Below are 12,183 nucleotides of genomic sequence, written 5' to 3'. Positions count from 1 at the left end.
ACGAGAAGGGAGCAATTACGGATGAAGTTGTCACTGTAGCGACAACTTCTAGTCATTGTCCGCGACGCATTCCGGAGGAGGTGGTACTCCGTCGATCCTTACGTACTGAGCGTGATAGCGACCGTGTCGAGTGGAGGAAGCGAAGCGGGAGCGCAAATCGCTGTGAGGTGAGGCGAGGTGAGGTGAGGGAACCGGCCGGCCTTGGCTGGAAGTCAGTCCAGCCGCGGCCTCCAGCGCAGCGCCACCGCCACTGCCACCGCCAGCGTGCTCGCCGCGGCCTGGAGTCTCCTCTCCTCTGCGCCGGCACTGGTGAGTCTCGACCTGAGCTGCACAGATTCTCCTTCCAGCCTGCCCGCCCCTATCTCCGGCGCAGCCATCATAGCAGCTCTAATCTGCCGCAACGGAGACACAAGACTACACGCGTGCTGAAGCTCAGTGCTTAAAGCAGGCCTACCCGGGTTTCCGCAAACCTAGTAAGCTCCGCGGGACCCGTTGAGCCTGCTGCACCTCACAACAGGTTGTTGTGCTATTCATCCAACGTGCTTACAGAATAGCTACACTACTGGCCATTAAAATTGCTACACCACGAAGATGACGTCCTGCAGAAGCGAAATTTAACCGACAGGAAGAAGATGGTGTGATATGCAAATGATTAGCTTTTCAGAGCTTTCACACAAGGTTGGCGCCGGTGGTGACACCTACAACGTGCTGACATGAGGAAAGTTTCCAACCAATTTCTCATACACAAACAGCAGTTGGCTGGCGTTGCCTGGTGAAATGTTGTTGTGATGCCTGGTATAAGGAGGAGAAATGCGTACCATCACGTTTCCGACTTTGATAAAGGTCGGATTGTAGCCTGTCGCGAATGCGGTTTATTGTATCGCGACATTGCTGCTCGCGTTGATAGAGATCCAATGACTCTTAGCAGAATATGGAATCGGCGGGTTCAGGAGGGTAATACGGAACGCCGTGCTGGATCCCAACGGTCTCGTATCACTAGCAGTCGAGATAACAGGCACCTTATCCGCATGGCTGTAACGGATCGTGCAGCCACGTCTCGATCCCTGAGTCAACAGATGGGGACGTTTGCAAGACAACAAGCATCTGCACGAACAGTTCGACGACGTTCGGAGACCGTGGCTGCGGTTACCCTTGACGCTGCGTCACTGACAGGAGCGCCGGCGATGGTGTACTCAACGACGGACCTGGGTGCACGAATGGCAAAACGTCATTTTTTCGGATGAATCCAGGTTCTGTTTACAGCATCACGATGGTCGCATCCGTGTTTGGCGACATCACGGTGAACGCAAATTGGAAGCGTGTATTCGTCATCGCCATTCTGGCGTATCACCCGGCGTGATGGTATGGGGCGACATTGGTTACACGTCTCTGTCACCTCTTGTTCGCATTGACGGCACTTTTAACAGTGGACGATACATTTCAGATGTGTTACGACTCGTGGCTCTACCCTTCTTTCGACCCCTGCGAAACCCTACGTTTCAGCAGGATAATGCACGACAGCATGTTGCAGGTCCTGTACGGGCCTTTCTGGAAACAGAAAATGTTCGACTGCTGCCCAGGCCAGCACATTCTCCAGATCTCTCACCAATTGAAAACGTCTTGTCAATGGTGGCCGAGCAACTGGCTCGTCACATAAGCCAGTCACTACTCTTCATGAACTGTGGTATCGTGTTGAAGCTGCATGGGCAGCTGTACCTGTACACGCCATCCAAGCTCTGTTTGACTCAATGTCCAGGCGTATCAAGGCCGTTATTACGGCCAGAGGTGGTTGTTCTGGGTACTGCTTTCCCAGGATCTATGCACCCAAATTGATTGAAAATTTAATCACATGTCAGTTCTAGTATAAGATATTTGTCCAGTGAATACCCGTTTATCGTCTCCATTTCTCCTTGGTGTAGCAATTTTAATGGCCAGTAGTGTATATGTATGCGTAGGTACTTTCACTGCAGCTCATTTATCATAACAGTGGGGGCAGCCAACTGAACAAAACAGGCTCAAAGGTGACTGAGGAGAAATTAAGAATTGGGGAACATACAGGGTGTCTGATAAGTCACTCCCTACTTTTAAACAGTTATAATTTCCTCATTTATGAGCCAGTTTTCTTAGGCCTACTTTTATAAGAAACAGCACTCCCTGAGGTTGTGTTTAATGTTATTTTAAACCTCCTCATAAGCTCCAGTACTCTCTACGCATTTTCTTAAACGGACTGGTACGTGCGATACTGCTGCATGTAACATATTAGGTGGAAGATTGGCTAACACATCGGATATTATTACTTCCAATTCATCCCAGTTCAGTGGTTTTCTCTTGTAAACCTTCTCCTCAGCCCAGCCCCAGAGAAAAAAAATTGCAGGGCAGGCCACTCATGTGCGTCTGCCAACTCAACGACCTGGGAAAAAAATGTGCCTCATCCTTCGTGAAGTGAAGCTGTGGGTTGTTCTCCATTGCGAAATTACTGGCCATACACTATGTTGCAGCATTTCCAGGTAACTTTCGCCATTCCATGTGTTCCGCAGAAAGAAAGGACCAACAACTTCGGATGATATGATTCCACACCCTACTTCGGACACCCTTGTGCTTTTTCAACACTTTCGTGTGGGTTTTCGGTTGATCAGTAACGGCAGTTACGTCTGTTTACAAATCATCCAATGTGGAAAACTGCCTCATCGGTCCACAGTATGTTCTCAAAAAGTTCAGAACAATCATCTTCCAACCCAAGAAAATTTCTCCAAATTCCAATCTTCTGCAACAGTCATCAGGAAACAATTGCTGCACATAATGTGGCTTCCGTGGCGTTGAAGTAAGATTTTATTAAGAATCGATGCAACTGCGTAACGTGAAAGACTGCTTTCTCGAGATTATTGACGCAGTGGTAATTTCTTAGGGCTCCTTACGAACATTTCAAGAACTCTGTCAATATTCTCTGGTGTCCTCGTAGTTCATGGTCTTCCTGATCTTCTTGCATCGGCAACACGCCCTATTGTTAGCGATTTGAAATGGCAATTTTCAACTGTTTTTTGCATCCAGTGCTGTATGGCTCCCTCGTTCAGCCTTGCAGTACCTTTGTGCTCGTACCACAGATCCCAGATCTCATAACGAGCTGCAATTTTGGCCCGTTCTTGCACAGTCAACACTGGCGACATTTTCCAACTAAAACAAAAGAAAAATGATGTTAAACACAACGCCAAGAAGTGCTGTTTCTAACAAAAGTGGTTCTAAGAAAATTGGTTCATAAGTAAGGAAATTGTAATTCTTTAAAAATAGGGAGTGACTTATCGGACACCCTGTATACCAGTCACGAAACAGAGCCGGAATCCACCAGGGGAAATGTTGTCGTTTGTTTGTTAGGTAGTTTCAAATAAATCGGTATGTGTTTCGCAGAGGAAATTGCGTAGAAAGTTGAAAATCTGACCAGCCGTTTCCTCACTACATAAATATTTTGAAAGAGGACAAAGACTTGATGGCTTACAAGTGTCTGGAAATGTGTGCTAAGCACCTGAGGCCATTTGGTAACAGCTCAGTAGACATAAAAAACCAGAGTCTGGTGGTATGAAACGTAGTGGAAGAAAGCTTAGTATGAAAGAGAAGAGTCCTCTTTCAGAAATTATTTTTTTTAGATCAACATAATATGAATAATGAATTTCAAGTTTCCTAAAATTCATTTGCGAAACTTAAACTGAACTATTTTGGCCACTTACAATGAATTCAGCGAGCCGGCAATACACTTCCTGGAAAAAGTAATTAAAATTTGTTTACCTGGGGTCATATTTGGCTGGAGAACACTAAGGTTACATAAACTAGACTTCTAAAACCTTACTTTAGTTGGCGTTGCAGCACAATAGACATCCTCAGTTTCTTAGGTGCAAATGATATCAGTTTTCAGAAGCGATTGTGCTTACTACGCAAACACGTATGAGAGGTGACCTTATGATGGTTCCAATTAAGAATAGCCAGTTCTAGGCGAAAGAGGATGAAGTTGAAGAGAAAACTGATCGTAGCGAAATAAATAAATAAGCCCGAAATGCACCGAAAAGGAAGGAAAAGGATAAATGGAATCGGCCATTTTCTGGCCTACAATGCCCCTAAATGAATATGTATTTCACTGAGATGCGTCTTGTGATAGTCGCGTAAAAAAAAGATTTCATCAACTTCCGTGCCCTACTCATAACACCACAGTGAAAGCGTACAGTATAAACTGCTACGCAGCGTAGCACCGCGGGAAGACGGGCAGGCGAGTGAGACTCGTTTAGCCTCCTTGGGTTGGGCGTAGCTTGGCTTGAATGGGGGTAAAGCAACCTGTTCATTCTACTCATGACGTGCAGTGCTTGCCTATCTGGCTAACAGGCAAGCATGGGCAGGTTAAAAGCGGAATGTACACCACTGAACCTCTCTGTCGTTGGTGCGAATGTGACCTCTTAGCTGGAGTGTTTCGACACTGCACAGGAAAATGCGACTTCTTGCATACGTACCACACTCCGTTTATCCAGCATAAAGTTGCTGTTACAGTTTCCTAATGGCTGCATCTCAGTGTCCGATCGACCTCGCTACATCCTTTAAAACCATATGTTCTCAAGGACATATTTCCGACTCCATGAGTTCAAAATCAGTACATTCCAGCATCATATTCTTTGTGTTATCGTCGTTACCCCTAACAAGGAACCCCTTGAGTGCGAGGTCGCAAGTTCAGCTTTCAGTAAGGCTCATTTGAAAGTGTTGTATCAAAAATTATGGCAGTAAAAATATTAGCTGCTAATGACTTACCATGTGCACGACTGAAAATGAATGTCTGAGAGGTGCAGAGATCAGCTTTCTATATAATGTATGTATTACATTTCACAAAATGGACATAATCGACATTCAAGAAACGTTCAAACGAACCATTAACTTGCAATTTGAACACCGAATGAAAAATGGCGCAACACAGTGATCACAAAGGTTCACATCATCAAGATCGAAGGCAAACTCCTTGAGAGTTACAAACCGTGCAGGACGTTCAGCTAGGAATTCTCTCGTAAAGAATGTATGTAGAAGCATGTTGGTGTAATGGGGTGATGAGAAATGATGGAATGTGATAGCACGCAACCGAATGCGAAACAGTTTGTCATAAGAGCTTATAGTGAAACTGGCTATCCTTTAAAGCGTAGCTACAGATAGTGTGGTAGTATGTTTTACAGGCACAGAAGAAACAAATATCTAGAGGCTGAGTTTGCCCAGTGGTTCTAGGTGGTACGAACTGCCATGTCGTAAACTTTTCAGGAAGCTCTAAAGGAGTAAGATTTTTACACAGACCAGAATTCAAGCAAAAGCAAATTATTTTGACCAGCTATTGGCCAAAAGCAGTGCCCATACCATAGTTGTAATTCCCTCACACCCATTTTTCCACTCTTGCTTTTTGTGACGTAAATATTCCCTACTATCCCTGCAAGATCACGCACACGAGAAAGAATCGTAGAGGGCAGAGCACCTTCAACTTCTCACAGCACAATAAATAACTTTCCAGCCAATTTACCATCCAGATTAACAATCGGCATCATTGTATACGAATGTGTTAAGGTATCGATGTTAGTTGATCTTGATGCGTCGGCCGCTGTGGCCGAGCGGTTCTAGGCGCTTCGGTCCGGAACCGCGCTGTTGCTACGGTAGCTGGTTCGAATCCTGCCTCGGGCATGGATGTGTGTGATATCCTTAGGTTAGTCAGGCTTAAGAAGTTCTAATTCTATCGGACGGCTGACCTCAGCCCGCATCTCGTGGTCGTGCGGTAGCGTTCTCGCTTCCCACGCCCGGGTTCCTGGGTTCGATTCCCGGCGGGGTCAGGGATTTTCTCTGCCTCGTGATGGCTGGGTGTTGTGTGATGTCCTTAGGTTAGTTAGGTTTCAGTAGTTCTAAGTTCTAGGGGACTGATGACCATAGATGTTAAGTCCCATAGTGCTCAGAGCCATTTGAACCATTTTTTGCTGACCTCAGATGTTAAGTCTCATAGTGCTTGGAGCAATTTGAACCATTTGATCTTGATGCAACTCTCTTGGTACCTCTAATCTCCAGACTACATACGCATTTCCTCTTCAAATACCAATTGATCACAGTTGAAAACAAATTCCTTACTGAACGAAGAGATAAGTTTGTTTATCTCATCTACGCATTTTTGGGACGATTCCGGACTTTGGTGCGCATCGTCAAGTTGAAACTTTGTTTGAAATTTCATTTTCTTAGGTCCTCTAGTTCTGTATCACTGTTTGAAGTTATGAAACCATCCACTGCTTCCCTTGATATCACTCTAATCTATGTCGCGCGCAGTTTGATGTGCATTACGTAGTACTTCATTATCAGGCACATCCTGAAATTGCATCGAGCATCCTTGAAACGTGCCAACACCAGCTGCTGTAAGAAGAGCGCCTTGTCCTCACTTGTATATCTGTAATTTTTCTTGTGTACTAAACGGTCATATTGCTGCGGACTTATTCAAAATCTATTCATAATTGTTTTTTAGTATGCTGCGGATGATCTTTCATGAACGATATCATGTTTAGTACCCACTCCTTGGACAATGATTGTCCTCTACTACGATTCTCTGGGGACAGGATATGTGGCTCTCTGTCCGACAAGGATGATGAACTACATGGCTCGACACCTGTTTCAGAACCACTTTCACTTGTTAAGCACGTATCGTCATCATTGTATTCTTCATGTACATTGTCTGCACAGTCAAGCGTATGAGACACCACACATTCCGCTGATTCATCTTGTAGAAACGGTAATATTTCACCTGCCACTTCTTTCTCACTCTGCGAAGTTCCTTGGGTTCACTTCTGACGAAATGTCACCTTCGGAAACTGTTGTAGATATAATGCAATGTTTGCGTTATTTATCGTTGCCATTGCTCTGCTTTGTATCAACACCACTAGCACTGTAGCACTTTTGTGAGTTACTCGTCGACTAAGCAGTTAAACAACTACGCTCCCTAGCCTCATGCTGTGCTCACCATTGCGTACCTCCAGTTCCGCCCCCTGTTGCCATTAGCGGCCAGTAGTACGTGGGGCGTCGAATGTCGTAAACATCGTGGGCATTTCTCGACCTTGCACTCAGCGGGTTCTTTGTGAAACTGTTTATTTACAATCTGTATCCGTTTGAAACCGTAAACCGTTGTCAACCCTCGGGCCCTCCTACATTTGTTTATTTCCCTCCATTGACAACACTGAATCTTTGATGCCTCGTGACATGTCCCACCAACATCTCCCTTCTTTTAGTCAACCTGTGATACAAAATTATTTCCTCCCTGATTCGATTCAGCACCTCTTCATTAGCTATCCGATCTAATCATCGGCATTTTTCTGTAGCACCACATTTCGGAAGCTTCGATGCTCTTCTTCTCTGTACTGTTATGGCTCAAATGGCTCTGAGCACTATGGGACTTAACATCTTATGTCATCAGTCCTCTAGAACTTAGAACTACTTAAACCTAACTAACCTAAGGACATCACACACATCGATGACCGAGGCAGGATTCGAACCTGCGACCGTAGCGGTCGCGCGGTTTCAGACTGAAGCGCCTAGAACCGCTCGACCACACCGGCCGGCTGTACTGTTATTATCTATTTTTCTTTTCCATTTAATGCTTCATTCCACACACACTCTTTCATAAAATACTTACTAATAGTCACATTTATGTTCGATGAAAACAAGTTCCGCTTTCTTCGGAAAAGTTTGCCTTGGCTATTTCCAGTCTGCATTTTAAATCCTCCTTCCTAAATCACTTCAAGGCTATGGCCGGTTCCTTCCCCCGACCATAGCCAACCCCATTTGGTGTTCCATTTATAATGCCTTCAAGCTTAATGTGATCATAAGTTCTAACATTTCTTCCCTCAAGTCTGTTTCACGAAAAGAAAAAGCAATAGAAAAATCACAGCAGATCAGACAATTCCAAAAGCCACAAAATATTACCGCAACTTAATCTGGATATGAGTCAACACACCATGCACAGTGGTCCATGAGAAATGGGAGCACCTAATATTTCATGAACCGTTCAAGATATCGAAACAACTTTTTCACCAAATGATAGAACGTAACCGGCGAGTACTTGCTTCGATGTCTCGACAGTTACGAATGTTGAGCACAAGTGATGAATATATATATCAAGTATGACTCATTTTTCTAAAAATTGTACCAATACAATTTCATCCGATAGTCAATATAAAGAGCAGTACAGCGACATACAATATGTCTATTTTTAGAATAGAACTTGTCCTGAAAGTAGTCGGGAAAAGCGTTATAGCTGAGGCATATTTCTGCCGGAACAGTGCCTCCTACGCTGTGTTTACAACGAAATGTGTTTTGTGCATGCTGACTTCGGCCACGAATACGTTTCACAGTGAACGTTAACATGAATCGAAAAAATGAGAAAGACAGATTGACATTGGTATAGTAAAGTTAATGGGATAATGCTGTCAAGTAAAAACCATACGATATTACAGATGTTTCTATTATTTCTGCAGTGATCTACACGGATACGACTGTGATTTTCATTTGACTCAAATGTCCTGAATATAGCATTTACATCTTAAATTCTTTAATCCGTCAGTTTTACGGCATACGTGTTATAATTTTCGTCAGTTCGGGAATGAGTTGTTTACACCGAGCGAGGTGGCGCAGTAGTTAGCATACTGGACTCGCATTCGGGAGGACGACGGTTCAGGCTCGTGTCGGAACATCCACATTTAGCTTTTCCATGATTTCCTTAAACTGCTCCAGGCAAGTGCCGGGAGGATTCCTTTGAAAAGGGCAGGGCCGATTTCCTCCCTCATCCCTGATACAATCCGAGCTTCTGCTCCGTCTCTAATGACCTCGATGTCGACGGTACATTAAACCCAATTTTCCTTCCTTTATTTTTCTTTTGTTGTTTACAGACTATACCGTTGTGTGATTATTTCGGTTACATGCGAGATTTATATTCAAACTTCCTCTCTTCGACTTAGAATCGACATAATTTGATTACGACAGAAGCCGTCTTATTTAATCTAACTATTGTAAAATTATTTTGAAGTCGAATGGGGAAAATTTTAAGTATTGGAAACTTACTTTTTACCATTATAGATCACTCAAATAGTTTTGTACCACCCTCATGACTTACGCAGTTATTTTTAGATCGAAAACCACTTTCTCTAAATAGCCTCAAAGGAATCGTTGAGCTGCATTCTCAGTGCAGTTGGTGCGTGCTGGTCTCCAATCATTAACTGGCGATGGTGGTTATGTACGCTGCCCAGTCTGTCGACATGTTTTACTACAAACACCCGTGCTTTTATACTGATTTCCACTGCTGTACACTCGAATGAGTCATGATGAAGAGTAGGCTGAAGTTTGAGAGACTCGTCAGGAATAATCAGTTTGGAAAGTAATAGGCTGCAGAGCTATTGAGGAATGATGAGTTGTGTTTGAAGTTCTCTGATTCAGTAGATACTGCGGTAATGAATACGATAGTAGGTAATTCAGCTGAAAAGGAATGGACATGGCTAAAAAGGGCAATCACTGAAGTTGGACAGGCGAATATATGTACAAGGAAGGTACTCGAAGAAACCTTGGGGGGGATAGGAAAAACACTTCAATTGATGGTTTAAAGGAGGGACTAGAATAATGTTAACGGAAATTTAGGAATACAGAAATATAGTTCATTTAGGAACGAAATGAACAGGAAGTGCAGAGAAGCCAAAGCGAAATGGCTATAGGAAAAATGCGAAGAAAACGCAAAAGAAACGGTCGTCGGAAGGATTGATTCAGCACATAGCAAAGTCAAAACAGCCTTCGGTGAAATTGAAGTCTAGGACGTCAGCATTGAGAGTGCAATGGAAACTCCATTGTTAAACGCATAGAAGAGAGCGGATCGTTGGAAATAATGCATTGAAGTTCTCTAAAGAGAAATGACTTGTCTAAATGACGTGACAGAAGAAACAAATGGGAGTCGATGTGAACGGCATACGGAATTCACTACTACTCAGAGTTTAACGGAGCTTTGGAAGACTTCCGTTCATGTAAGGCAGATGGTACAATTTATGTTCCACCTGATTTTCTAACATCGTTTGGAGAAGAGCCAATCGCACGACTATTCAACCTGGTATGCAGAATTCATGAAACCGAAGATATACCATCAGACTTTCTACAATATGTTAGCAACACGATCCCCAAAATGGCAAGGGTAGATAAGTGCGAGAACGGCCGCACAATCAATTTAACAGGACATGCACCCAAGCTACTGACAAAATATACAAAAGCAGGAAAAGAAAATAGAGGAGCTATTGGATGGTGATCAGTCTGATTTGCGTAAAGACGAAGGTAGCAGAGAAGCAGATCTTATTCAGAACTTGGTAATGAAAACAAGACTTAATGAAAATAAACATATGTTCATAGGACTTGTTTACTTAGAGAAAAAGCATCTGACGATATAAAGTGGTACAAGATGTTACAAATACTGAGAAAAAGAGTAGTAAGTTACAGGGAAAGACGGAAATGGGGAATACGTACAAATACCAACAAGGAACAATAAGTTTGGAAGACCAAGAACGAAATGCACAGATGAAAAAAAATGTGAGATACGACGTAGTCTTTCCCCTATACTATTCAGTCTACAAGATCCAATGATGGAATTGCAAGGAAGGTTCAGGTGTTGGATTAAAATTCAGTGGGAAAAAATATCCGGTGACGTCATGCTATCCTGTTGGAAACTGAAGTAGTACTACAGGACGTGTTGAAGGGAATGAACAGTCTGAGAGTAAACCGAAGAAAGTCGATAATATTGAGAAGTAGTAGAAATGAGATTAACGATAAACTTACCATCAAAATTGGTCTCCACGAAATAGACGAAGTTAAGGAATTGGAACAAAAATATCACATGACGGACGACGCAAGTAAGACATAAAAAGCTGATTAGTACAGACAAATTCTTGGCCAAAAGGAGAATACCAGTATCAAACATCGGCCTTCGCCTGAAGAAGAAATTTCTAAGAATATGCGTTTGAAGTATAGCACCGTATGACATGGATCGTCGTTACTGAGAGAAACAGAATGGAAGAGAATCGAAGCGTTTGAAACGTGGCGCTACAGAATGATGTTGAAAATTTGGTGGACTGAGCACGTAAAGAATGAGGTGAAGAGTTAATCGCCGAAGAAAGAAACATATTGTAAACACCTGCAAGAAGAAGGGATAGGATGATAGGAGATTTATTAAGACATCAGGGAATAACTTCCTCGGTACTAGGGGGAGCAGTAGAGGGTAAAAACTGTAGGGAAAGACAGAGATTGACATACATACGAGAAATAATTGAGCTCGTAGGGTACAAGTGCTACTACGAGATGAAGAGGTTGGCAGAAGAGAGAAATTCGTGGCGGGCGACATCAAAGCAACCAGAAGACTGATAACTTTAAAAAAACGGAGGCTAATGGGAGCGCTGTGTTGACCTAAACAGTGCGCAACCATTTTCACACGACCAATTTATCCTCTTGGTGTTGATTACGAACAGTAAGTAACCCTCCCCCTCCTCACCAGTACTACACTATGTGAAGGAAATAGACAAGGGAACACTGAGCAGGAATCTGGATCAGTGGCGTCAGATTCTGTCACCAATGAATGCAGTACTTTCCTAATACCTAATGAACAGCGTAGAAGATTGTGGACGAGGACATGTAAAAATGGACAACTTGGGAATGCAGTCCTACAGCTTCAGAAACGACTTGGGTCAGTTACGTTTGAAACTGATGCCATGTGTGGATATTGGACGTCTCTCATCGCTGTGAAGGAAAATTTGAGGGCTGATCAGTTTCGGGACAGGGTCCTCCAGACTATTTTCCAGCCCTGCACACAACGTTCTAGTGACAGATTCTTCTTTCAAGGTGATAATGCTCTCGTTCACTGTGCAAAACACGCGAACAGTTTCAACCATGGAGGTAGGAAACAACCGAATGACATGTTCTACGGCAGTGGTCGTCAAGCTACGAATCGCGGCCCACATCTGGCCCGAATGAAGTATTCGTATGGCCGTCGGTTCTCAGAGGTATTTCATAATAATATGCATGTTGCAACTAACAGCCAAATCCAAAAACGTCAACTAAGGTTAAGAGTTTCTGAAGAGTGTAGTGTTCCTGTTCAGTAAGGAACAAAAATACTTACAGAGACAGTAA

At 43.4% G+C, this 12,183-nt stretch overlaps 1 protein-coding gene across 1 annotated transcript in view; it reads left to right on the top strand.

Moving 5' to 3' along the window:
* Positions 1–230: 230 nt before the first annotated feature.
* LOC126262266 (villin-1) overlaps positions 231–12,183 on the top strand; it is a 364,535-nt gene continuing 352,582 nt past the window's right edge. Inside the window, exon 1 of the mRNA XM_049958769.1 lies at positions 231–309. The gene's annotated coding sequence lies outside the window, so the exon portion shown is untranslated. The remainder of the gene's footprint in view (positions 310–12,183) is intronic.

Source organism: Schistocerca nitens, chromosome 6 (assembly GCF_023898315.1).
Source record: "Schistocerca nitens isolate TAMUIC-IGC-003100 chromosome 6, iqSchNite1.1, whole genome shotgun sequence".
NCBI classification, from domain to species: Eukaryota; Metazoa; Arthropoda; class Insecta; order Orthoptera; family Acrididae; genus Schistocerca; species Schistocerca nitens.
Note: the sequence above shows the minus strand (reverse complement) of the source record. Positions and strands in the feature narration are given on the sequence as shown.